The sequence below is a fragment of the Protopterus annectens genome, chromosome 8.part0 (genome assembly GCF_019279795.1).
Source record: "Protopterus annectens isolate FY-2018-M chromosome 8.part0, PAN1.0, whole genome shotgun sequence".
In the NCBI taxonomy this organism is placed as follows: Eukaryota; Metazoa; Chordata; order Ceratodontiformes; family Protopteridae; genus Protopterus; species Protopterus annectens.
This window is the reverse complement of record NC_056741.1, coordinates 1942785325-1942790459: the sequence shown is the minus strand read 5'-3', so window position 1 is coordinate 1942790459 and position 5135 is coordinate 1942785325. Positions and strand designations below refer to the sequence as shown.

Below are 5135 nucleotides of genomic sequence, written 5' to 3'. Positions count from 1 at the left end.
CAGCTGGCTGCCCCTAAAAAAGAAAATGGGATGTATAAAGCTACTCAGTCGTAAGCTTTAATACACTCTTCCCGAACTTGATCCAGTTGCTGTAGCTTTAGATGTTCTTAGTGTTGCAATCATCAAATTTGGGTTATCCTGCCAGGGTAGTCCTCGGCCAGCCTGAATACCAGAGACTTAGTATTTCTGCGTCGGTTGCTGTTGTTTGAGGACTGATGTTAGGTCATCAGTAGTATAAAGTAAGACAGCCGATGCCATTACATTGGTCTTTCTTGCCGTGGACCCTGAAGCAGAAGCAGTTCGCACAAGTGCTGGTTGGCCGCTACCTGAGTTTCGTCTACCGAATTGAAGCTGCTTCCATGGTGTAATGGTTAACACTCTGGACTTTGAATCCAGTGCTTTGGGTTCAAATCTCAGTGGAAGCTCTTGTTCTCCCACAACGGTTCCCAGATCTACCATCAAATCAGTGGGCAGAGGCTCAAAAGCAAATCCTTTCCCTGCTCTCTATGAGGGCAGTAGAGCATGTTCATGCAGAACAGATAGGTCAAGGTTTCTACTCCAGACTTTTTCTGATGCCCAGAAAAGAGGGCACCTGGCACCCCATCCTCTATCTATCCATTCTAAACACCTTCCTGGTGATCCCAAAATTCAAAATTCTCACCCTCCAGCAACTGCTACCCATGCTGTCCAAGGACACTTGGCTAGCCACCCTAGATTTAAAAGAGGTCTACCTCCACATTCCTATCAGGGAATCATGCAGGAAATATCTTTTAATACACTCTTCCTGAACTTGATCCAGCAGCTGTAGCTTTAGCTAGTCCTTCAGTTGCTAAGCACTAATTACAATCCTACTTTCTCTGGTAAGCATGGGAAGATTATTGTTAAGTATGGGGGAAAAGTATATGCTTCTGTAACTTTGATTTAAAGAATTTTGAATCGTCAGGATCATATGTTAAGGTTTATTCTGACCAATTGTGGAAGTATGAGGAATGTATTACATGTAGTTTCTTCTTGAGGAAAAATCTGCTTTAAATAATTTAACTTCTATTGTTCAAGGCAGTACTCATTGTATACAGTATAGTATGACTCTGAGACCTCTTCCAAGGTTCTGGCCACTGCATCCTCAGAACCTCCCAGATGATGATAAAAATGAGATTTTAAATTCTCCTTTGGATAGAGATTTAGTTTTTGGTCCCTGTGCTGCAGGGAGATCAAAAAGTGTGATGAAAGGACCAAGCAGATACAGGGAATCTCTTAAGATTTTTTAACCCTCCTTTTCCATGTTCTCCAAGGAATTCTGTCTAACTCCTCGTCCGGTGTTGGTAAGAAGGAAATAAACAGTCGCAACAAAATACAGGATGTTTAAGAAGAAATGGCAAGGTGGTTTCAGGAAGAATTCTGGAATTTCCCAAAGCCAAAGACAGTCTAATAATTCAAAATGACTACTTGAGAGACTCTGTTCCCCCCAGCTTTCTTCCAGAAAGTCTGAATCTCTATTTTTTCTTTAGCAACAGATAATTTCAGACAAATAAGATTTGAAGATTAATCATGGTGGCAGATGGCAGTGGGAGAAAATTCTTCCTTTTCAGGGTGTAATTGTTCATCCTCCTGACCAGACTTTTTTTTTTCCACCTGTCCATCATATGTTGTACCAGGGAGTGATAAAACCTGTTCTCCCTTCTGGTGGGAAAGGGGTTTTATTCAATGTTTTTACTGTCAAAGAAAGAAAATGCTTGGAGTCCAGTTCTGGATCTTTCCATTCCTAAACCTGTTTGTGATGGTGCCTAAATTCAAAGTGGTGTCACTTCACAACCTGTTACCTCTTCTAACTCATTCATCTTTCCTTGTAACATTCGATTTAAAAAATGCTGATCTCATTCCTATTCATCCAGACTTTGTGTTTCTTAAGGTTGTGTGTGTTTAGATCATATTTTCAGTTATCTGTCTTAACCTTTAAGACTGTCCACTGCATTAAGAATATTTACAGTGTCTAGCTGCATTTATAGCTCATTGCAAGCTACAGGGTATTCCCATTTTTCCCTATTTAGACGTGCTTATCTTTGCAGTCTCAATTGTCAGGAATCTGTCTCTTGAGTGAGACTGGTCTTTCATAAGCTGGGATTCCAAGAGAACATTCAAAAGTCTTTCTTGACTCCGCATAGGATTGTGTTTCTGGGTTGTCAATTAGACTCCACAGTTCAAAGAACTGTTCTTCCACAGGAAAAAAAAAATAGATTGGTGTCTAGATGCAGTTCTAAGATTTTCCACTCAGATTTCTGTCACTGCAAGAAAATACCTCAGGAATTTGGTTCTCATGGCTTGTATGATTCTCATAACACCCCTGGCACGACTCCACATGATAAGGATATATTGATATCTGAAGTTTCTTTGGTCATAGCACCAACAACCCTTGTCTTTTCAGATCTCATTGCTGTTTGTCAGAAGGGAAAACACTTGGTAGAGACAACAGATTTCTTTAAATCCAGGTCTCCCCTTCTTCCTCTCTGTTCCAAAGTAGTCAGTCACCCCATATGCTTTGGACTTTGTTTGGGGAGTAGTTTCAGGAGGGAAAAAGTGCATGATGCATGGGATACCAAGGACAGACACAAGTACATAAATATAAAAGTGATGCTCGCCCTGACCAAGGCACTGAACTCTCTGAATTATCTTTTTTTCCTGCGACCTCTTCAAGTTGTTAGACAGTTACCACTGTTGTAGTACATCAGCAAGCAAGGGAGGGGGGTGATCCAGGTCATACCCTCTCTGCAGACTCCCATGTTACCTTGGGATATACCTTCACAGCACAGTCTGACTCTACAGGCATCCTACTTTCCATCAGAAAAAAAAAGCTGTGTGGCAGACAAGCTGAGCAGGACAAGGACAGAAACTAAACCAGGGTGTCTTCCAAGCTTTAATCCATTGGTGGGGAATTCCTCAAGTAGATCTGTTTGTCTCCACTTTGAACAATCAGATGGCAATATTCTGCTCCAGGACTCCGTACAAGGCCTGGAAGACCGAGGCCTTCCCTTTTCCTTGGACAGGAATGTTCCTGTATGCTTTTCCACCCTTTCTACTAATATCCAACGTACATTTGAAGATTCAGAGGAAACCCCCCCCCCAAGATCATTATAGTGACTCTCATCTGGACCAGGCAGTAGTGGTTTTCTCTTCTTTTGGAAATGGCCAGGAGCAATTACTACAAACTTTCGCACAGACTGGATATAGTCGCACAAGAACAGGGGTGTTTGATGCACCCCAGCATCACTCAACTTCAGTTGACTGCCTGAGTGATGGTTTTAATTCTTTTTGGATACGTCCTTACTAAGGACATGCAGCCAGGTACTAATGGAGGCAAGAAAGCCTGCTACTAGAAAGTCATATATTGTCAAATGGAAGAGGTTTTCTAGTTTGTGCCAAACACACAACCAGCACTCATTCAGGGCATATTTGTGTAATTTACTGTCCTACGGCCTTTCTTACTCCTCTGCCAAGGTTAATTTATTGGCCATTTCAGCAAGTCTGCCCATGGATCCTTTTCTTTTAATGCATTCTAATGTCAAAATGTTTTTTGAAAGGGGTTTTGCATAAGAGGCCTTCCAAAAAAACTGGTGGCCCCTCCTTGGAATCTTAATTTTGTGTTAGAGAAGCTATCACTTGTTCCATTTTAATCAGCTAACCTGACTGACTTGAAGTTCTTAACTTGGAGAGCAGTTTTACTGATTGCACTGACCTGTCTAAGAAGGGTATCTGAGTTCCAGTCTCTTATGGTGAGTCAAGCCTGCATTATTTTCCACAGCGAAAGGGTTTCTTTATACCTAAAGGGTTATCCATTTACTTTAGTCCAAACAGTCTCGCTCATTTTTTTTTCTGAACCTAAAAATAAGGGAGAAAGGATATTCCATGTCTTGGATGTCCACATACAACTTTGGTACTACCTTGACAGAACTAAATCTTTCAGACCAGTTGTTTATTTCTTGTGAAGGTAAGAAGAAGAAATAACCTGTCAGTGTACACTTTTTAAATGGTTGTCTAAGGCTATTACTTTGTGTTGTACTTGCCACAACAAAATTGTCCCAGGTAAAGTCAAGGCCCACCCTGCTAGGGTCTTGACTTCACCTATGTTTTTTTTTTTTTTGGAAGGGTTGGATTCTAGCAGTATTCTAGAAGCAGCAACTTGGTCCTCTGTACATTCTTTTACAGAGCACTGTAAGTTTGATTCCTTCTGTAGGTCTAGATCAGGCTTTGCTAGGACTATTCTTCAAGGCACTTGGACTCTTCTTGCACATCTCCCAAAAATGTTAAGCTATGGCACTCTACCCATATAGCTTAGGCTATTGCAGCAGTGATCAATATGAAGAACATAACAGTTTAAGTAAATTTATCATAAAATTAGATGTTTAAATGATCACTTTTGCAGTAGCTGCTCCCACCCTCCACCCCCTCCTTGTTTTCCTCATGTGTTGTTTGTCATGGTGTGGTCTTTTTTTTTTTTTTTTCTTCCTAGCATTACCCTGTCAGAGCGCAGCCTCAATCTCTTGTCACCAGGAAAGCTGTGAGGGGCTTGGCACCTGAACTTATCTTTTAGTCAGCTTAGATTGAGCTGCCAGATAGTTTGGGTGAGTGGAAGGTGACCAGCAGTTATATCCTTGGCAGGAGATATAACCCATATAGCTTAAGCTACTGTCATGGGGTTTAACTGATTCTTTTTTTTTCTTGCTGCACTCTCAGTGGTAGATAATTTTACACATTATTTTTCTTTGCTTACTTAGTAGTGTTCTGGGTTACGTATATCCTTCATGTTCTGGGTGGCATATGTGTTTGCTTCAGTGGTGGCTTAGTTGCAGTTGTCTTACTTTGCTGTTTTAGTGTTACTGTTGGTTGGTTAGAATACACAAAAAGCTGAGCTTGTTGGCATAGATACATGGTTCTCCTGTTTAGTGAGATATGAGACTTTTCATGCCAGGAATTTCATAGCAATCTTTAGGATCAAGTATACTTTTTTTGCTTAAACTAATGCAATTTTCCTGGTTACAGAGGTACATGCCCTTTTGATCTTCCAGAGTCTGAGCATTTAATTTCACTGCACTTCAGACCACCGATCTTCCAGAGTCTGAGCATTTAATTTCACTGCACTT

General features: G+C 41.0%; 1 non-coding gene across 1 annotated transcript; it reads left to right on the top strand.

Annotated features, from left to right (window-relative positions):
* The first annotated feature begins 353 nt into the window (after window positions 1-353).
* Window positions 354-425, top strand: TRNAQ-UUG. The gene has a single exon. It is a non-coding gene; the product is annotated as a tRNA-Gln (tRNA).
* Window positions 426-5135: the final 4710 nt, after the last annotated feature.